This window comes from Sapajus apella, unplaced genomic scaffold (genome assembly GCF_009761245.1).
Source record: "Sapajus apella isolate SASKATOON/1434 unplaced genomic scaffold, GSC_monkey_1.0 scaffold66, whole genome shotgun sequence".
Taxonomy (NCBI): domain Eukaryota; kingdom Metazoa; phylum Chordata; class Mammalia; order Primates; family Cebidae; genus Sapajus; species Sapajus apella.
The window spans coordinates 10,814,904-10,838,620 of NW_022437006.1; the positions used below are offsets into that span (position 1 = coordinate 10,814,904).

General features: G+C 38.1%; 1 pseudogene; it reads left to right on the top strand.

The window, feature by feature from the left end:
• The first annotated feature begins 365 nt into the window (after positions 1–365).
• On the top strand, positions 366–1,781 carry LOC116530340 (annotated as a pseudogene).
• Positions 1,782–23,717: the final 21,936 nt, after the last annotated feature.

Genomic DNA, 23,717 nt, shown 5'->3' on the forward strand with positions numbered 1-23,717 from the left:
CCCAGGCAATCTATTACCACCACCTCCAGGTGATTATAATGCAAGGAAAGATTCCTTATCTTGGACCTCAGGCTGCTCTCTTGAAGAAAACGTGACTTTATTTCATTAAGTGGGAACAGCAGCAGCCCAGCTAATATGTTTTAATATGCAACTACAGACTGTGAAGTGTTCATGGCAGTAGACTGAAGCTAAGGAGCTGAGGGCTTAACAAGTTTCTAGAAGCTGCCATCAACATGTCAAGTCAGTAAAACTGCAAGCTGGTCAGATTTCAAGATCTCAGGGAAAATATCTACTGCTTACTGGGTCTTGAGCTCTAGAGAGCTAGGCCTTGCTAGAAGAACTACTTTATCTTTGTTCAGGGTTCAATGGAATTTGTGACAGGCCTGGATGTCCTCCGAGCAGTGGCTAGCTGTCCCATCTGTCTGGATTACTTGAAATACCCAGTGACCATCAGTTGTGGGCATAACTTCTGTCTCTCCTGCATCATTATATCCTGGAAGGATCTAGATGATAGTTGTCCATGACCTTTTTGCCACTTTTGCTGTGCAGAAAGGAAATTGACAAGCAATCCTCAGCTGAGTCCTTTGACTGGAATTGCTAAGCAACTCCAGATAAGAAGCAAGAGGAAGACGCAGGAAGAGAAGTATGTATGTAAGAAGCATAATCAGATTTTGACCTTTTTCTGTCAGGAAGACCTAGAGCTTTTATATCCAAGGTGCAGTTTCTCCACTGATTACCAGCATCACTGTGTTTGCCCCATAAAGAAGGCTGCCTCCTATTATAGGAAAAAAATTGGAGCAATACACTGCACCGTGGAAGGAGAGAGTGGAACTAACTGAAAAAGCCATAAGTATACAAACCAGAAAATTATTAGAAATGAAGAAAAAGGTAAAACATAGGGGAAAAAGAAGCCAAGTCTGAATTTGAGCAACTTAGATTATTTCTCCAAAATGAGCAAGAGACTGTTCTTGGGCAACTGCAAGATGAAGAAATGGATATTTTAGCACAACTAAATGAAAGCCTAACAAAATTTTCAGGTTATGCCTCCTCATTAAAATATCTACTACAGGAGATAGAGAGCATATATATGAAGTCAGGAATGGAATTACTGGCAAATGTTAAGGACATCTATCACAGATATAAAAATTTAAAATTCCCTGAACCTTATTCATTCAAATTAAAAGAATATGGTTACTGTCTGCCTCTACAATATTCTGGCCTAAACAAAATTATCAAGCATTTTCAAGTAGATGTAATTCTAGATCCTGAAACAGTGCATCGTAAACTTATAGTCTCAGCCGATAGAAAAACTGTGTGATATGGACATACAGTGCAAAACTTACCTCCAAATCCAAGAAGATTTTATCACCTCCCAGCTGTTGTGGGTTCTAAGGGCTATAGTTGTGGCTGGCAGTACTGGGGAGTAGAAGTGAAAGACAAGCCTGAATGGATCCTTGGTATCTGTAATGACTCTCTTCCCAGAAGGAGGAAGCATCCACCAGCTTTAGTACAGGACGGATTATGGGGGATTTGGCGATTTGGTCAGGATATTTATATTGTCTCGGGTCATAAGCAAATTAATCTGCTGCCAAAAGTGACACCTAATAAGATTGGCATTTTTTTAGATTATGAAATGAATGCAGTTTCCTTTTATAATTTAAATGATAGATCTCAACTGTATACTTTTAATGATGATTTTACAGGAGCACTTTGGCCTTATTTTTTATACTGGAACAAATTCAAAACCTCTTAAAATTTCTAATGTAACAAATTCTGAATGAATAACTATTAAAAGACTGTATTTTATTTCACCTAGTAGACATAATTGAGCCAGTTGAATCTAGTTTTGATAAAACTGTTTTCTGTAGTTAATAGTTATCCCATTTTCAATATGTTTTGTTTTCATTTCAAATAGCTTGCATATAAGACAACTTTATTGCTGCATCTTCTCAGTTGTTTCTTCCTTGTATTTGCTCTTTTCTACCCCTATTTGGTGAGATTTGGCTTTCTGTTCAAGGATCTTTTTGCAGTCTTCACCCAGTTTTAGCCTAGGGATAGCTACCTTGCTGGTTGAATGGCTACATGGACAGTTGTGCCATTAGCCTTTCCCACTGCACCTGTTTCGTGTATATGACTTATTTCTTCCTGTAAACCTGGACTACTTTACCAAGCTGCTGACCTTCACAGTGTCCTCGTACAACCTGAACTTCATCACTCTTTTGGATGGGCATGGATTGAAACTTGTACTTCTGTCTCAGCTCTTTGGAAAGAGAGGAAGACATAATCTTCCTGCAATTGTGGGAAGGTACATTGAAATGCCTTTTGCAGCTCTTGCTTTGGTCAGTAGTAACAAAGAGATTGAACTTTCATTTCATATGGCTGTTCCCACTTCAGTGATGGCAGCAAAAGGAAAGGGCTTCGTGTTCTTATTCTTAATTGATTCCCAAACTGTCCCCTGCAGTTGTCTAATTTCCTGAATTGATTAGCTTTCTAATAAGATAGATGAGAAATAAAGTTTTGAGACCTTTGAATATGAAAATATTTGGTCTATTCTGATATTTAATCAGAAGTTTTTTACTGTCTAGAATTATAGTTTTAAAACATCTTACTCTTACATATTATTAACCTTTTAAATTGGGAAATATATTGTTATATCTACAATGTATTATGAAATATATTAGCATAAACAAATGTGCTAGAAGCATGAGGTTTAATGTGCATTACATAAATTTGGTCATGAACTTACACCCAAGTTCAGCATTATGATGAATAAATTTACGCTCCAGGTACTAATGTGAAAAAAAAAAAAAAAAAAAGGAACAAAAAGGAGGCCAAAAAGACAATGAGTTGTAAACCAACAGAGATAAGATAACAAAATTACAGCACCCACTGAGGAATTTCAGCAGTAAGATTTCTAGAAAGAAAAAGTGGAGAAAGTAGAGTCAAGAAAGATAAAACAGAAATAGCAAGAAAAATTCCTATGGCAAGAGGACATGACCTTCTAGATTGAAAATCTCCATGAAACACTGAAAAACAAACTTTTAAGATATTTTAAGACATCTTGAAATTCAAGACCCAAAATAAAATTCTTAGAGATTTTTTTTAAACCCAAAGTATGTATAATCAGCATGATGTCAGACTTTCCAGTTGTAGCACTGTAAGACAATAAATCAATGTTTACATAATTCTGAGAAAAAAATGTTAGGACAAAATTTCTATACTCAGCCCAAGCATCAATGAAATATGAGAGTGAAAAAATTCATATTCGATTGATAGTTTTGCTGAGTATAGAAATTTCCAGATATACTAAAACTCAGAATAATAACCACTTCTGCACCCTTTCTTAGGAAACTACTGAGAATATGCTTTTAAAAATGAGAAAATAAATCAAGAAAGAAATTTTGTGTTCCAGGAGACTGTAGGCCCAATGCAGGAAAACAACAAACAGAAGGATCACGATGATAGCTCCACCCACAACTAGAAATTAACTCATGTCATTTGGAGCAGAAGAAAAGAAAATTCAAGGCTGGAGATTCAGTGGAGATGTGAGGGAATAAAAATCAATAAATATCTAATGTGATAATTTAATAGGTATTTGACAAATCTCAAGTGGCAGTTCAATAGACACATGAGAAACTACCAAAAAATGGAAGGAAACTGAAGAGATATACTAGAAAGAAAACAATTCAAACTGCAATGCTTAATTCAGCAGTGGTCCATGTTGCAGACCTATTGCAATATGCACATGGACTAATAATTTAATTTTAGAAATATGATATAGCTGAATTGGGAGAATGGGGCAAAGGGAAGTGGTTAAGAAATGTGAGATTTGTAAGACAGTCAAATAATTCCAATAACAAACATTGGCTAAAGTTGAAAACATCCAGATAGAGAAATTATTATTATTAAAGTATGACGATGATAAAACCCAGAAGAAACAAAAGAATCTGAAATGGGGAGATGTGGATTAACCAACTGCTGTTTTTTAATACAAGTGTTTTAATACTCCTTGGATTTTTTTAAACCATGGCATGTAATAATTTGGATAAACTGTTTTTTAATCAATTAGGGGATCATATCACAGAAAAAAACACTTTGTGGTACAGACATAGGCTGTCCAAAAGTATACAGAGTATAGGAAAGATATATTTCTTTTTTTATGAAGACCACCACCAATCTGAAATAGTTTAAGTTTTAATTGTGAACCACCTTGGAAAAAATCATTAACCGCAGGATCTATAATCTATATGTCAGTAGTTCTATGTTTGCAGGAAAGACATTCCATGTGAAATACGAATCCTCTTAATACTGATTCTCTGAATATTTTCTCTAAGAAAAGGCCTCCCATAAATAACTAGTGTATGTTGGAAAGAAGCCCAGGAAAAAAGAGAGGAATTCTATGTTTAGGTGTTAATCTCAAACCCTATAGCTACCAGGTAGAAAGGTGAGTAAGACAGAGTACAGATTAGTCTGGGCCAGTTCTTTCTGGAGAATCAACTTAGGGTGTTGCCTTGGGCCATGCAGTAAAGACAGCAAGACATCAATACAGAAACTGGCCTCATCTCCTTGGAACCTCGCATGGCCACTATCTGAAGATCAATAAAATTTCCTCTTCTAACCAAATGTGTGGGACCACCTACAACAACAATCATGTTCCATATTTTCTTTCCATGCCTTCATCATAAATCTCAGCATATAAACAATCAACTCTTTTACAAAATGAGGAAGTCTGTAGTACAAACCCAACACAGCTAAGCAGAGCATAGGGTAGTCAAGAATCTGTCTTTCATGTGATCTAATACATTCATCTGGCTCTGCCAAGAGCTGTCAACCAGCTCTAGGCACTCTTGAACTTGAAGATGCCACATCCATTCTGCCTTGGCCAAGGAGCTGCTCCTAGACTAGAAGCGGAGCTGTTCTTCTTCCTCCCCCTTTGTCTCCTGCATGACACTCTTTGAAGACACCTATCTACCTACCCTGGTCAGGATCATATCTCATCATTCTCGGGGTTCCCTGTGTTCTTAGTCTCATTCATGTATTAACTGCTTTTTGTCAGAATAAGCTTCCTACTTTATGTGGCTCCTGGATTCTCCCATCAGAAGCCCTCTGTTTAATATCTTACTAATACATGTAAAAACTCTTATATCCATACAACCTTGTAGAATGACTCTGGTCTAAGGTAGAAACAAAGGGGCATAATTGTAACATGCATGTAATGATCCAGCTAAGCAGAGCATAGGGTTGTTTGAAATCTAGCATAGAAGATAAGAAAAAATTTTTAAGTATACCTGTTTAGAATAATGAATTCTCTGACAGGAGTAGATTTCATTCCCATTCACTCACTTTACCAGATATTCACCAAGTGCATTTTTATATGCAGATTTTGTGTATTGTAAATCAAATAAGGCCCATAACATCCATGAATTTATAAAGTGTGAGGAGAGATTGGACAAGGAAGAAAGATTAAAACAATAGAAAAAGAGTTAACATAAGCAGAATAAGAGAAGTGCTAAGTATGGAGGTTTGCAGAGGAATAAATTATATCTGGCTGGAGAAAGTATGTACAGAGCTTATTAAATAATTTCATGCAGCATTTGTAAAGTATCTTCTGTGTGCTACGCTGGGTACTGTATTAGGGGCTGAGAAAACCAAGAGCATAAAGACAAAGTTATGCTGCAAGAATGAAAAAGCCCTGCGAGATCAATAAAGAGGAGGTAATTTATTCTCCTGGAAGTGGGAATAAGGGTGAAAGTGTCAGGAAAAGCTAGATATAGGATATTGGTTTTTGAACTCAGAAATCAAGTGGAGTACTGACTGGCAGAAATGCTGAGATAGGGCACTGTAGGCATATGTAACAGCAGGAGCAAATATGCAATAGCAGGGAAAACAAACTATAATAGAGACTATCACAAATTATCTAGAGTACTGGGTGTTTGTGGCAAATAGGGGCAAAGCTATGAAGATAGAAGACAGAATGTGAAGAAGCAGTATGAACAGAGTACCCATTTAGCTGTGTTGGAAAATGAGGAGCCAATGCAAGAATTATTTGTTTAACTTAGTGATCAGCACAGTGCTTTGAAATGACAAGCCTGGAATCAGGATATAGAGGATGCTTGAAAGTGAGAATAGAAAGGAGGCTATTTCTTTGTTTCGAGGGTGAAGTAGTGAAAGTCTGAACTAGCTGGTGCCATTAGGAATGGAAAGATGGGTGTAGGCATTGAAGAAGCAACATCTGCTTACAGTAGTTGAAGCTGGGTAGATTTGGAGAAGTGAAAATCTCTCAATCAGGGTGGTCCTAGAGCCGTAGCAAATCATGCCAGACCTTTCTCTTACACATGCAAGGACTTAGGCAAGACTTGGGCTTGAAAGACTAGTTGTATTTTATGATGTTAGATGCAGAACTAAATGTTACGTGTGCTTGCAAGCACATGCACGCGCCACACACAAACCGTCATAAATTACACTTTTGGAACATAGTTGTTTTGGTATAGGGCACACATAACCTGTTGTCTCTCATCCAGATACTGGCAAAAATCTCGCTAAGGGGTCACTGGGTATCAGAGCAGCCTTTGCTGCCTCCTGAGAGACTGAAGAACTTGGTTATGAACACAGGCTGTGGAGATACAGAGCAGTTCAAAGCCACGGGCAGTCATTTACAAGTAAAAGCATAACTTTACCCTCTCTTCTTATGATTTCTACATTAATAATATGGGGATAGTAATAATACCAAATGCACTGGCTTTTATGAGAATTAAATGAGCTATTATGTGTGAACTGCTTAGAATAGAATGCCTAGCACATAGCAGGTGTTCAGTAAATGCTGGGGATTATTGCTGTTGTTATGGTGTGTTCTGTGGTAGAACAGTCAATGCTAAATACTTAGCAACTGGCATATATTTTTAGGGAGAGGAGCAGAACAAGCTTCAGGAGAGCAAAATAATGTCACTTCCTCTTAAAAATGTCAGTTGGAGATTGGGACTTTTTTGTGTGATTAACAACTCATTTCCTATGATTCTGGTTGATGCAGTAATTCACATTCAAAACTATAGACAAGTAGAGAGACTTTGTGGAAACATCCATTGATAAAGGTGGCCTTAAGATCTGAAGGATACTTTGGCCTTGGAAGTGGCACTATACAGATGTCTAGTCAGCTAGTATCTGCTTTGCATAGTTATCAAACACATCATTAAGTACATTATTTCATTTATTTTAATATGTTGAACAAAATGTAGCAACAACAAGAAATGTGCTTACTGCAAACTGGGAAGACTGACAGATTTTCCTTCTCATTCATTTCACACTGACTCATTATGACAAGGCCTTATTGGTTTGGTAGTTTTATGATTCCAGAACACCATATTCTGAACCACATTTCCAGTTTGTATGGCTCTGTTACAGGTTTTGCCTGCAAGGTGTTCTCTGGCTCTCTTTCTGACTGCGTCTGCCTCTTTATTTCTGTCTTTGTCTCTCTGTGTCTCTTTCTTACTCCCTGTTCTCACCTCACCACCTCAATTTCCTCATTATTTCCAAATAGTTTGAAAGTTCTAATTCTATAAACACTGCATTTTCTAGCTGCCTGCTAAAGATTTTTCTAATCCGTATTTCCAGGTGAGTGATGAAGGGGTGCTGGTGTGCCACAGAGAATTAAACAAAAAGTTGCAGTGAGGAGGAATCCTGCATCCGCTTTTTTTTTTTTTTTTTTCTTTGGAACCCAGCAAATGTTCTCAGTTTGAAGATTTTACTAATTTCTCTGCTTTATCTCCACTCTTACCTGCTCTTCCTGTAAGAAAATAATTATCTTTTCTTTTAAAATAGAAGATACATTTTCTTAAGTATTCTAGCAATATATGTTGTTGTTATGCTGATGTTCATAATAGTAATATTGTTATTAATATAATATACCTTTTATTGTACACATTTTGATTGAAGATAGGTAACAACTGCCTACCATATTGAGAACAATATAAAGACTCCCAGGAAAAAAGATATTTCCTACAGAAGTTTCACTTGGCTATCTTAACTATTAAGCCTTTCCTGACCACCATTCAAGTATTATGCATACTCTTCGAACATAGCTGTTTTGGTATAGGGCACACATAACACTGTTGTCTTTCATCCAAATACTGGATGTATTAAGCACACTTGTAATGGTTCAGGAGTAAATATATTGAGGATTTCCTTAATTTTGAAGCGTAGCTTTCATGTGATAATTATCCCATTTGTCAGAACTAGCATAGATTAAAACTTTTTAAAGCTCTATTAGTAAAAGCAGTAGTAACATAAAATGGATTTTTTAAGAAATCAAGTTTATCAATGTCATAGAAGGTGCAGATTACAAGAGTTTCAGACATGTAAATCTGGTGAATAACATTTTAATAACTGATGTGGTTTCAATAAAAGAAAACGAAGATAGTAAAATATAAACAGGAGGGATGGCTGGCCTAGAGATATAAATTGGAAAGGTATTAGCATGAAGACAGGAATTGAAGCCACAAGAATAGATGAAAGAATTCAGTTAAAGTAAATCTAAGAAGAAGAGAGGAGATTGAGGATGGAACCCCAGAGAATATTAATATTAAGGGATTTTCAAAGGAATGAGGCTGAAATGGAGTAGCAGAGGCAAGAAGCAGCAGAGGACAACTAGCAGAGTGTGGGTCACAAGGGGACAAGCCTGACGTCACTTTTAATGTCTCTTCCAACCTCCAATTATGAAAAGTTACAAAAAGAAATAAATCCTTAAAAAAATTAAACTGGCACTGAACTATAAATTAAAGATTAAAAATATTTCCAATGATTTAAGTATTGATGGGGAAGAATTGGGAAATAAGATGGCTGCCAAGATTCCTGCTCAGTGGTGCATTCACCCTGTATAATCACTTCCCTCTGAGTGCGGTGGGACCTGTGAAGAAGATGGATCTTACTTCTACAATGCCATTAAATATTTTTGATAAAATACTTTTGGGGATAATAATTTTTAATTTTTATGGATACACACTAGTTATAGTATTTATGGGACACATGTAATATTTCGATACAAGCATACAATGTGTAGGGGTCAAATCAAGGTAATTGGGATATCCATCACCTTAAGCATTTATCATTTCTTTGTGTTAGAAACATAACAATTCCACGCTTCTAGTTATTTTGAAATACTCAATAAATTATTGTTAACCACATTGCCCTATTCTGCTACCAAACATGAGATCTTATTCCTTCTGTCTGTATTTTTGTACCCACTAACCAACCCCTCCCCTCCTACACACAACTACTCTTCCCAGTCTCTAGTAACCATAATTCTACTCTCTACATCCATGAGATCATTCTCTTTAGCTACCACATATGAGTGAGAACATGCAATATTTGTCTTTCTATATATACCTGGCAACAAATAAGTCTATTGCCAACGAATGTTACAACTGATTTATACAAATGGGCAAACAATTTTTATAGAGAAAAAATCTTGAGATATAGTATATAATTATCCTGACTTTTAATATATCAAGAATAACAAGTAAAAAGATTCAGTAAGTCTGGAGTAGGATGTAGAGAGCTGTACTGCTATAAGACTTTATAAGTAAGTTGTATGTGCATCCCCTGTTGTGAACTACTAGACTAGAAATACTACATTAAAATTTAAAAAGTAAGGTTTCACCCAAGTAAAATTTAATATAATTACAAATACTATTGCTGATAATACTGTGGTTGCCTGAAATCATCAGCTCATTACACAGGCAAAACACAGCCCAGATTCATAAGTATAGGACAACATGGCACAATTATTTCTTAGAGTTTTTATCGGTGTTATTCCTAAGGGTTAAAATATATTGTGGACAGTGAAAATATTGACAAACATTAAGGGTTCACCATAAAGCATACAATTTCTGACAAATTCATATTAATAAAATTTTATCTATACAGAGTTAGCAAGGGGATCGCTAAATGTTTCTTTTGATTTGGCACCTTTTCCCATGCAACTCTTCAAACAAATCTAGTTAGTTTCCAGCATCTCTTTTTTTATAAAGTAAAAGAAACAATATTTGTAGTTTTCCAGGGGCTATCTGAGAAATCCCAAAGATAGTTTTAGGGATAAAAGATAGCTTGAACGTTTTGTGGGCTTTTTTTTTCTATATTTAGAATCCCATTTCTAGAAAGTTAAAAATTTTTTAAATGCCAGAGGTAACTTGGACAGTTGGTTAAGATAGAATCATAGGTGTCTTAGAAAGAATACTTGGTTGTCTATTCACTCACAGCAACAACAAAATGTATGCGAAAAATAAACATGGATGGTAACAAAACTGAGAGTCTTAGCTCTTTCAAAAGTAAGACTGAGGGCAGAGCAAGATTATCAATGGAAGCCTCCACAGATTATCCTCACAGCAGGAGCACCAAATTTGACAACTATCTACACACACAAAAAGGGCACCTTCGTAAGAAGAAAAAATCAGGTGAGCAATCACAGTACCTGGTTTTAAACTCCGTATCACTGAAAGAGGCACTAACTAGGGTAGCAAAGACAGTCTTAATTTGCCTAAATTACCCTTCCCCTAACCCCCTGGGGCAGCCTTACAGCACAGAGAGGAAATCTGTGCACTTGGGGGACGGGGAGTGCAGTGACGCTACAACTTTGCATTGGACATCAGTGATGCCAACACCAGGCAGGACTCAGCCAATGTCCACACAGGCAGCATTTAGACCAGCCATAGCCAGAGGGGACTCATCCATCCCAGCTGTCGGGACTTGAGTTTTGACAAGCCTATGGTGATAGGCTAAGGTGCTCTGGGGTTCTAAATAAAGTTGAAAGGGTGTCTAGACCACAAGTCCTAGTGCTGCGCTAGGCTCAGAGCCAGTGGAATTAGAGGGCACACAACTTAGTAAGACACCAGCCAGGGAAGCAAAGTTGCACAGTCATTGCTCTCACAACCCCAGGCAGCACTGCTTGCACCTCTTAAAGAAATCTTTTCTTTATGTATGAGAAAAGGAGAGGGCAGAGTAAAGAGGACTTTGTTTTGCAACTTTGATACCAGCTTATCCACAGTAAGAAATGACACCAGTAAGAGTCGTGAGAGCCCCACTAGAGGACCAAGCTCCTAGATGACATTTTTAGACATATCCTGGGCCAGAAGGGAACCCAGAAGAATATTTTTGAGCCTTGAGGTTTGGGATTTGCTCAAGACTTACCATTCCTTTCTTCTTCCTTATTTCTCACGTTTGCAGTGGGAATGTCTGTCCTACTATTGTATTTTGAAAGCATAAACATGTTTGATTTTATTTCACAGGTTCATAGCTGAAGAGAAATCTGCCTCAGGATCAATCATACCCTGAGTCTGTCTCACCCATATCTGATTTAGATGGTATTTAAATGAGACTTTGGACTTTTGACTTTTGAGTTGATGCTAGAATGAGTTAAGACTTTTGAGGCTCTTGGGATGGAATGAATGTATTTTGCATATGAGAAGGTCATGTATTTGGTGTGGGGAGACAAGGGGAAAAATGAGAATGCTATGGTCTGAATATGTCTCCCCAAAATTCATATGTTGATAACCGAGCCCCCAAGGTGATGGAATGAGGTAAGCCTTTAGAAAAGATTTAGTTCAAGAAAGTGGAGCCCTCATGAATAGGATCAGTGCCCTTATCAAAGAGGCCCCAGAGAGCTCGCTTGCCCTTCTGCCATGTGAGAACGCAGTAAAAAGATACCTAGGAAGTGGACTCTTGCCAAACAGTGAATCTGCCAATGTCTTGATCTTGGACTTCCCAGCCTTCATGACTAGAAATAAATTTCTGTTGTTTATAAGCCACCTTAGCCTAGGATATTTTACTATAGTAGCCCAAACAGACTAAGTCAACCATCAGCTATAAGTCAACCATTAGCTATCTTTTTCAGAAGTTAGGCACACACTAGATAGATAAATCAATAATTTCCACATTTCTCTAAATGTAAACATACCCAAATCATCCCATTTCCTCCTCATCCTTTTTTCACTTTCTGACTTTAATCCTCCCAATGATATGTTGGACTATAGGAGGAGAAGAGAATTGGGAATACTAAGACATTGGAGCATTCCAAATGTAACATGCTTGTCCACAATGGAAGAAGAGAACTTGGTTAGTATAAGGCAGAACGTTAGGGCAAAGACTCCAAGGAGGGAAAAGCTTAACATGTATATAACTTGAAGATATATTTTATCACTGAATGTAAATCCATTTTAAGGTATCCCATTAGGAATATCTCAGGATTTTTTTAAAACTATTTTCTTCTTTATGTCTATCTTCTTAGATTAATTTCAGAAACAAAATTGAACCCTTCCAAGGCCCCATTGTAAAGAAATAAATGTAACAGCAAAGAGGACAGATAGGAGACCAGCACTGAACAAAGATTTCAAAAAATACCTGGAAGACTGAAGAGGTTGGAAGCTCAATGGCATTTAAATCAGAGGGAGGAAAGAGTATGGGGTGGGGGCAGCAGTGAGGGAGAACACAGAGAGCTCCTGCCAAACAGAACCACAGGGGCCTGCCTTGGACAGGTGCTGTGACTGCCCTGTCAGCAACCAGCATTCCCTTTCATCCCCTGCCTCCACAGACAACCACCTGCAGATATAACTGAAAAGGTAGGTTGAGGTAAATAACAGGAGATAAACATGCATAAGTGAGATGCATTTCAAAATATTCGGTTGTAAAGAGAAGAAGAGAATACAACTGAGCTGGATAAAAATATGGGTTCGGTGGCTGACGCCTGTAATCCCAGCACTTTGGGAGGCCAAGGCAGGTAGATCACGAGGTCAAGAGATGGAGACCATCCTGGCCAACATGGTGAAACCCCATCTCTACTAAAAATACAAAAATTAGCTGGGTGTGGTGAGTGGCACACACCTGTAGTCCCAGCTACTTGGGAGGCTGAGGCAGAAGGATCGCTTGATCCCGGGAGGCAGAGGCTGTAGTGAGCCGAGATCGTGCCACGGCACTCCAGCCTGGCAACAGAATGAGATTCCATCTCAAAAAAAAAAAAAAAATGTAGCTGAAGGTGATGTTTTTAAGGTGTGGTGATGATTGCTTTTAAAACAGGATGAACTTGAAGGAGTTCAAATGGAAACTTGCCCATGGCAGGGTGCTTCCTAATCAATATTCCTACTTTCAGACTTTTCCTTTCTCTGCTTTGCCTTGGTTAATTTTAGCAATTCTTTTCCTAAAATTCAGCTTAAAGCACACTGGACTATCTCTTACAGCTCCCCAGTGTGTGTCCTAATTTTCTGTTCTTACACCTCTGCTAGTGCCCTTTCCAGTATTTTTAATTTTCTCTTCATATTTCTATTTCCAAAAATGTCAGTGAACTTTAGGCTGCATTCAAATACATCCTTCTCTTATATTTTCCTTGAGGGCAAGCACTTGAACATATTTCTTGTTTGTTTTTATTTCACACTCTCTTGCCATGTAATAGACATTTACTGAGCATCTGTTAATTCTCCCTTTGAAAATATCTTTTTCTAACGCCATTTGTTGAATAATCATCCACTTCCTCACTTCCCACTCATCACACTCTGGCTGCTGCACCCAGCATACCACTGAGAATGCTGTTTGGAAGATCTCCCACAAGCTCGTTATTGCTAACCCAGAGAACACTTCTTAGGCCTGATCCTACGTCAGATTTCAGCAAGACTTTACTCTCTAGGCCCCCAGCTTCTCTTTGAAAACATCCTCATTTTCTTTATTTCAGTAACGCTCCATTTTTCTGGCTTTCCTCTGACCTCTCAGCTTCTTTTCAGTCCACTTTCCAGTATTTTCTCCTTTTTCCTTCCCCTAAATATCAGACTCAGAGCTCCAGTCTAGCTTTCCTCCTTTTCTCACTCTGCCTGCTCTCCCTGGATGTGCTGTGCTCTTCCACGTCTGTATTGTTAAGTCCATCTCTCTCTCCAGCTCAGATCTCCCTCCTTAGCACCAGAACAACAGACACAGCTGCCTCCCAGGCACAATTTCATGAACATCACAATCACTATTTAAATTTGGCACACACTAGATCTCAATTTATTAGAGAAAAGGATGTATTTTTTAGATAAATTTCTACCTTCATGTACAACCCCCACTGCAAAATGAGATAAACTTTCATATTTAAACAAATCAAGAAACTAAATACAAGAGAAAATATTTTTCAAATTAAGAATTTGAAGTACATATAAAAGTAGATTTTCTTGCAGAAGTGGTCTTCCAAGTGTAAATTTTAGTAAAATACTTCCATATGACTGTTTAAATAACTTGTCATTTTGCATCATAATCTTAGAATGTGCCTTTTGGGGCTGCTTCCACAGAGTCCATCTGAGTTTTTATAGTGCATTACTATCTGATATTGGTGAAGATAAATTAAAAATTGTCTACATTTAGGAAAGAATCTTTACATTCTCCATGACTAAAAACTATGGACAAATTTGGACAAATTAAATTTATTCTTAGCATGGATAAAATGACTGCCTGGTTCCCCTCTCTAATGTTAATGATAATTTTTTATAGCAGTTTCACTACTGCAGAGTTGGCGACTAGCAGAAGAACCTTTGTGTCAGAGCAGAGTCCATTGAATTTAGTGTATAATAACTTCAATAGAAGGTCATTACAATTAAGTATAATCAGAACAAGTTTCCATAATATAGGATTGACAACAGAGAGGAGCAAGGATACAAGAGAAAAAGGGTGGCAAGACTATCATTTTTGAAAGAATGAACACAGGTCCCACAAGAGCAAGCATTTGTCTGTGGTTTTTTATGTGTTTCCCACAGCCTACAATAGAGCCTTGCTCATAGTAGGTGCTCAATAATTGTTGAATGAGGCCAGGCATGGTGGCTCATGCCTGTAATCCCAACACTTTTGGAGGCTGAGGCAGGTGGATCACTGGAGGCCAGGAGTTTGAGACCGCCTCGCCAACATAGTAAAACCCTGTCTGTACTAAAAATACAGGAATTAGCTAGGCATGGTGGCATTTGCCTGTAATCCCAGCTACTAGGAAGGCTGAGGCACAAGAATCACTGGGAGGTACAAGAATCACTGGTTGCAGTGATTCAGTATTACACCATTGCACTCCAGCCTAAGTGACAGAGTGAGACTCTGTCTAAACAAACAAACAAAAAAATTGTTGAATGCAACTGTTATTTTTCATAGGTTTCAACTGAAAGTTTGCAGGATACTCTGTCTTGTATTTTTTCATTCTCTGTGAGATAGGAAGGAAAGATTTTATTAACTGAATTTACAGATGAGAAAATGAATAGAGAATTGTGTGGATTTCTCCTGGTGATATAGCAGGTGAAAGAGCCATGACTCACTCACTTTGCAAAGGGAAAGGAAATGTGGTGCTTTATTTGCCTTTGCCTATTGAGTCTTAGAGGTTGTATTTTGGTTTGCTTTCTACTTTGGAGGCTAGGGTTGCAAGAGTAAACCTGTTACTAATTGGCTAGCTGGGGTTGAGTAGATCAATAAATGAATGATAAAAAATACTTTGCTAGGTCATAATGAACAGCAAAATTTCTGGTATCAAGCCTAACCAAGTATTAGTTCTGTGTACTTTACATTTTTTCCCTGAAATTTCTAGCTGTCCAAAGTATGATTTCTTTAATCTAGACTTCTAGACAAGGAATTGAGAAACTTTTTCTGTAAAGAGCCAGATAGTAAATATTTGGGGCTTTGTGAACCATATGGTCTCTGTTGCAATCACCCAACTCTGCCGTTGTAGCACAAAAGCAGCCTGGATGATACATCAACAAATGAGTGTGGCTGTGCTCCAGTAAAACTCTATTCATAGATCCTGAAACTTAAATTTCATGTAATTTTCATGTGTCACAAAATTTTATTCTTCCTCTGATTTTTTTTTCAACCATTATAAACCATGTAAACTGTTTTTAGGTCATGGATAGTGGGCTGGATTTGGTCCACAGTGCTGTAGCGTGCCCACCGCTGCTAACCACTCCTTGAAGCAATATCATCAAAGCAAGCTGCTCTGAGCACAGTTCTGACAATATCATTTCTTTTTCAAAACTCTCAGTGGAGAGTTTTAAAACTTACAGACTGTGGAGTGACGTATAAACTGGTCGACATAAACACAACACTGTCCATGACCAAGGTCCAAGCTGCATTCTGAGCGATACCCTTCCTCACCTTCCAAGATCTTGTTAACTTAGGCTCTCCCTGGGAAGGTCTGCTCTCCTCACCTCCACTCCTTGGCCTAGTCCACTGTGTCCATCTGAAATGCCTTCTCTACTCTCATCACTATTTCTTACTGCCAATATTCTACCCTTCTACCTTCATCTCTACGTCTTCCCTAACCACCCCCCACCACCTTCCCAGCTAAACTTAACCTTTTCTTTAGTATTCTATCTTTTTCAATATATGTTAATTTTTTCTGGTACTTAATAGATTCTGTCCCTATTAATAATTGTGTATATGGTCTTATGCCCTACAAAGTTATTAACTATTGAGGTCAGAACCTGTATGTTATATTTTTGATTTGGTTCCCTGGTAGATTTCCACACTAGGATTCAGTGGTAGGGTTCAATAAACATTTAAGGAATTTAAATGAATAACCCAAAAAGGATCAAAATGGAATCACTTAAGTGTTTGCAAATCTATTTGCAATTTCAGAATAAGAAAATAAGTAACTTCACTATTTGATAGCATCTTCTAAAATGAAGCTGTTGATAATAGAACAAAAAGGAAAATGTTTTTTTACTAAATCAAGTTATTCTTCATTTTATGAAAAAAGATTAAATCAGTTTACCAAAGCTTAATTAACTGTTATAGTTGGCCACAAATTAAAGGCTCCAATTAGCTCTAAAATGAGTGATGGCAAAGGAATCGTCTTATCAAGACAGACACACAGGAACTTAGTAACAGCTAGAAGCAAATTAGCCACACCTGTCCATAAGCCCAGACAGAGAAACAAGCTTTAGCTGAGCAGGCCAAAGAGCAAACAATTTAAACTTAAAAATGAAGACCAAGAAGACAGAAACATTATTTAAATCAGAAAGAGAGGAGTGAACCACACAGGAAGCTTTGTGTTGTGGTAAAACTGGCCTGGTCTATCTCGGAATTCATCTTATCTCGACTTATAAGGCTCCATGTAGTGTTTTTCTTGTTCTTTCTGGAACCATCAAATTATCACCAGCTGTTTCAGATGGTTTTCGGATAGTTACCTTCTAAAACCCCCTCATTTTTAAAATCCAAGTTGTCTTGGTGCTGAGGACAGCAGATAGTGGCAAGAGATTGGAAAAAGTAGTTTGTTCTATTCTCACAGAGACAATTCACACTCATTATTTCACTTCTAAAACCAAATGTGTGGGGTTCTTTCTCCACACACCAAGCAGTTCTCCAGCTAACCCCAACAGGGTACCCTTGAATTTAATTCAATTCTAACACTGTCTACCAGGAGTTAGAATCAGACCCCACAGTTTAAGGGCTCAATCTCACAAGACTGCCCCCGCCCACTTCAGATGCCAATTCCAAGTAGGGCTTGCAGAATTTCTAACCAACTGGCTCTAAATTGGGAGTTCCCACAGCCCCTTTTTGGGCCCAATCACTTGCTAGAATGGCTCACAGGATGCAGGGAAGCAGTTTGCTTACATTTACCCATTTATTATAAAAGTGTCTAACTTAGGAACATGCAAATAGAAGAGATGCAGAGGGCAAGGTGTGGGAAAGGGGTATGGAGCTTCCATGCCTTCTTGGGGTGTGACACCTTCCACGTGTTCAGTAACCCAGAAGTTCTTTGAACCCAGTCCTTTTGGGTCTTTATGGAGTCTCCGCTATTAACAAATAATTCATTAAGTTATTGGCCATTGGTGATCAACTCAACCTTCAGCTTCTCTCCTCTCCCCAGAGATCAGAAGATTGGGCTGAAAGTTCCAATCCTCCAACCACATAATTAGTTCCCCTGTCAATCAGCTTTCATCTTGAAGCTTTCTGGGAGCCCCCAACTATAAGTCATTTTGTTAGTATACAAAAAAACACTTATAACTTCCCAAAATTCCAATGATATAATGTAGGAGTTCCATGCCAGGAAAAGGGAAGGAGTTAGGGGCAAAAACCAAAGTACATATTTCTGTTATATTACCATAGCTAAGAAAGTTTTGCTAAGGGTTGATCTGTCTGTCCCAAATCACCGGGATCTTTTAACAAAGCAAGCCACACATGTGCCTGTGCCCTCTTCTACTTTTAATCTGATAAGCATGTTGCAGTGAATGGAGTTTCATCAAATGCAAAGAAATCTCAAGTCAACAAATGAGGAAACCGAGGCCAGAGAGGGAAGTAATTTCCCCAGGTTCCACTGGGAGTGTTGGCTCTGTGGCTCCAGCCCCACTGCTCCCAAACCCACCTAGTAGACAACCATTCCCAGGGGCACAAGGTCTCTGGGCATGCAACAGAAGGTTTGGGGAGCAGAGAAGAAATTAGGGACCTGAGAAATAATAATAATTGGGGCTCACTATGTGATGGAGCCACTCTAAGTGTCTTGTTAATCCTCAAGTCACTCTCCCAGGGAAGCTCTGTTGCCTCATGTTATAGAAGAAGAAACTGAGGCTTAGAAACGTATATGAACTTGCTTCAGGTTCCACAGCCACTACGTAGCAGAGGAGGGGCTCTGCCATCCACAGATGTGCCAGAGACTTATTGACATATTTTAGACATTCTGTAAACATCTGTGAGATCCAGTAGCATAAGCCACCACCTTGTTTGCCATCACCAACCCTCACCAAAAAATTCAAGACTGTTCTCAAAGACAGCTCCATTAAAAGCTGAAGAAATCTCAAAAATAAAACGGTGGATTAGTTAAAGCGTCCTCCAAACTGGGTGAGCAGCATGTTCAGACAGAGTGAGGTCAGGATGGGGAACGGTTAACAATCCTCTAATCAATCAGAAGGAAGTGTTTATTGGAAAGAATACTTAACATATAATTTATATGTTGTTTAAATGCCCTGGAGTAGGAAAGTCCTCAAAAACATGTGCAGCCAAACATGATCTACGGAGGTAGAAATGTGGTTTGAGCAGTTAAGAATGATGTGGAGGATTTTCTTGGAGGGAAAGGCTGTGATTCAGAATAGAATGTTGGTTAGCCATTTGGAGAAAGCTGGGATGATGGCTACGTAGGGAAAAGCTTGTGAGAGTTTCAGTTCAGTTATTTTACACCAAGGTCACCCTCTAATTATATAGTAAACAAAATTTGAGTTTTACCTGTTGAAGGTTAAAAAAAAATGTGTGGGAAAAAAATATTGGATTTTAAGTGTACTTCCAAGATATTCTATCTTTTTAAACTACTTGTGCATTTTACTTATTAAGTATCATAATTTGATGATAGACAAGTTCGGTTGGGAGACAGGAATAATTGGTTTACTGTTACCTTACAGCACAGGAACCTGGAATAACTGTCTGCAGAAATAATATTTGAAATATTAACTTATTTTTTCTCCTGATCTTTATTACTATTTTTTTCTTCCCATTTAAAGAGAAAAAGAGCTTTAAAACCTACTGTCTCAGAAAATAAATGAAATTGGAAGGGGACAGCAAGCAGCAATAAAGAAGTGGCAGATGGTGGTGACCCAGTACAGGATGAGGTGTTAGAATGAGAACAGAACGTAAGAAGAACCAGAGTGGCTTAGAAGGATGCTTCCCTGTAGCAACTCTGTAGGGTGGAGGGACAGAAGAGGGGTCTGTAGTTTCCAGGAGAAGAGGAGACCAAGCTCTGGCTCCTGGAGGTGTACCTCAGCAAATTAGCAAGGCCAGTAAGAGGAGTGGAGCCTAAGAGCTAGGACAGCAAAGTCCTAGGTCTCCAGTGGTGTGAGGGTCATGCAAACATGCTAAGCACATGGGTGTAAGTGTAGAGTAGTGGTGACTGTGACTGACTACAAAGCATGTGGCTTGCTGAAAGGCATGCACCATGTTTTTTGTAAAAAGCAAGTTTATAAGCCCAAATATTTGTGAGCCAAATTTTTCTCTCCTGGGCTCCAGGATAGTTAAGAGATATAATTTGCTTCATAATCAAATACTGGGATATAAAAGCCACAGTAGTGCCGCCAAAGCTGTATGGACCACAAGGATGAGGATAGCTGTCATCTCAATAGTAAAGTATTGTTGACTGAAATTAAGGCTGTTGAGGCAGAAATAATGTTATTAAGGCTTATGAAAACCCAAATGTGAGGACTGACACAGAAGACACACCAACGAAGTTGAGAGTGTTCTAGAGTTTTTCATAAGATGAAAGATTTTTATAGGAAAGTTTAAAAGAAGGAAGGAGGGCTCCTCATACCGAAGTTGTCCTCTTTTCATTGAAGGGTAAAATACAGAAGTTACAATCATTAGCTATAGATGACAGCCTATAGGTTAAAAGATGTCTATATTCAAGACGATCAGGAAAATATTTGGCTTCAGTACATCTTAACGTGAATTAACAGTCTAGTCAGTGTCAGCCAGTTATACATTGTTCATCACATAAACAATTTGAGGAACTTCGGTTAAGATTCTTTACTCAGAAAAATGTCGCCATTGGGATGTCACAAGACCTACCCCAAAGCAGATTAATTTGGAAGCCTGCTTACTTCTAAAGCAAACTGCCCCATGTAACCAGTAGGTTATCTGATGGACAAGAAACAAAGTCTAGAAGAGGAAAAGCCCTCTTGGGTTTGTAGTAAAGAGCCTTCTGTGGGTTTATTGTAAATAGCTTTTATTGTTTTGAGATACGTTCCATCGATACTTAGTTTCTTGAGAGTTTTTAGCATTAAGCGCTGTTGAATTTTGTTGAAGGCCTTTTTTACATTTATTAAGATAATCATGTGGCTTTTGTCTTTGGTCATGTTTATGTAGTGGATTACGTTTATAGACTTGAGTACATTGAACCAGCCTTGCATCCCTGGGATGAAGCCTACTTGATGGTGATGGATAAGCTTTTTAATGTGCTGTTGCAATTGGTTTGCCAGTATTTTATTGAAGATTTTGGCATCTATATTCATCATGGATACTATCCTGAAGTTTTCTTTTTTATTGAGACTCTGCCGGGTTTTGGTACCAGGATGTTGTTGGTCTTATAAAATAGTTTGAGAAGGATTTCCTCTTTTTGTATTGTCTGGAAGAGTTTCAGAAGGAGTGGTGCCAGCTACTCTTTGTATGTCTGGTAGAATTCGGCTGTGAATCCATCTGGACCTGGGTTTTTTTGATGGGTAGGCTATTAATTGCAGCCTCAACTTCAGCCCTTGTTATTGGTATATACTTGGTTTCTACTTCCTCCTGTTTTAGGCTTGGGAAAGTGAAAATATTCAGAAATTTATCCACACAATAATAGTTGGAGACTTTAACACTCCACTGTCAATATTAGACAGATCAACGAGACAGAAAATTAACAAGGATATCCAGGACTTGAACTCAGATCTGGACCAAGCAAACCTAATAGACATCTACAGGACTCTCCACCACAAATCCACAGAATATACATTCTTCACAGCACCACGTCACACTTACTCTAAAATTGACCACATAATTGGAAGTAAATCACTCCTCAGCATATGGAAAAGACCGGAAATCCTAACAGTCTCTCAGACCACAATGCAATCAAATTAGAACTCAGAATTCAGAAACTAACTCAGAACTGCACAGCTTCATGGAAATGGAACAACTGGCTCTTGAATGTTGACTGGATAAAAAATGAAATGAAGGCAGAAATAAAGATGTTCTTCTAAATCAATGAGAATGAATACACAACACATCAGAATCTCTGGGACACATTTAAAGCAGTGTCCAGAGGAAAATTTATAGCAATAAATGCCCACATGAGAAGCAAGGAAAGATCTAAAATCGATCCCCTATCATCAAAATTGAAAGAGCTAGAGGAGGAAGATCAGAAAAACTCAAAAATTCAAAAGCTAGCAGAAGACAAGAAATAGCTAATATTAGAGCAGAACTGAAGGAGATAGAGATGCAAAAACCTCTTCGAAAAATCAATAAATCCAGGAGCTGATTTTTTGAAAAGATCAACAAAATAGGCAGACCACTAGCCAGATTAATAAAAAATATAAGAGAGAAGAATCAAATAGATGCAATAAAAAACGGCAAAGGGGGTATCACCACTAATTCCACAGAAATACAAACTACCATCAGAGATTACTACAAACAACTATGTGCACGTAAACCAGTAAACCTGGAGGAAATGGATAAATTCCTGGACATTTGCACCCTCCCGAGACTAAACCAGGAGGAAGTCGAAACCAAGTATAGACCAGTAACAAGGGCTGAAGTTGAGGCAGCAATTAATAGCCTACCAACCAAAATAAGCTCAGGTCCAGATGGGTTCACAGCTGAATTCTACCAGATATGCAAAGAGAAGCTAGTACCACTCCTTCTGAAACTCTTCCAAACAATCCAAAAAGAGGGAATCCTTCCCAAATCATTTTATGAGACCAACATCATCCTGATACCAAAACCCAGCAGACAGTCAAAAAAAAAAAAAAAAAAAAAAAAAAAAACATGCCAACATGCATGATGAACACAGATGCCAAAATCTTCAATAAAATACTGGCAAACCAATTGCAACAGCACATCAAAAAGCTTATCCATCATGATCAAGTAGGCTGCATCACAGGGATGCAAGGCTGATTCAACATATGGAAGTCAATAAACGTAATCCACCACATAAACAGAACCAAAGGCAAATACCTCATGATTATCTCAATAGATGCAGATAAGTCCTTTGACAAAATTCAACCCTTTATGTTAAAATCTCTTAATAAACTAAGTATAGATGGAATGTATCTAAAAAAAATAAAAGCTATTTATGGAAAACCCACAGCCATTATCATACTGAATGAGGAAAAACTGAAAGCATTCCCTTTGAAATCTGGCACTAGACAAGGATGCCCTCTCTCACCACTCCTATTCAATATAGTATTGGAAGTTCTAGCCAGAGCAATCAGGCAAGAAAAAGAAATAAAGCGTATTCAGTTAGGAAAGGAGGAAGTAAAATTATCTCTATTTGCAGATGACATGATTGTATATTTAGAAGACCCCATCATCTCAGCCCAAAATCTCCTGAAACTGATAAGCAACTTCAGCAAAGTCTCAGGATACAAAAATCAATGTGCAGAAATTACAAGCATTCCTATACACCAATAACAGACATAAAGAGAGCCAAATCAGGAGTGAACTCCCATTCACAATTGCTACAAAGAGAATAAAATACCTAGGAATACTACTAACAAGGGATGTAAAGGACCTCTTCAAGGAGAACTACAAACCACTGATCAAGGAAATAAGGGGACACAAACAAATGGAAAAACATTCCATACTCATGGTTAGGAAGAATCAATATTGTGAAAATGGCCATAGTGCCCAAAGTAATTTATAGATTCAATGCTATCCTCATCAAGCTACCTATGACCCTCTTCACAGAACTGGAAAAAAACAGCTTAAACTTCATATGAAACCAAAAGAGAGCCTGCATAGCCAAGACAATCCTAGGCAAAAAGAACAAAGCTGGAGGCATCAGGCTACTGGACTTTAAACTACACTACAAGGCTACAGTAATCAAAACAGCATGGTACTGGTACCAATACAGAGATATAGACCAATGGAACAGAACAGAGGCCTCAGAGGCAACGCCACACATCTACAACCATCTGATCTTTGACAAACCTGACAAAAACAAGCAGTGGGGAAAGGATTCCCTGTTTAATAAATAGTGTTGGGAAAACTGGCTAGCCATGTGCAGAAAG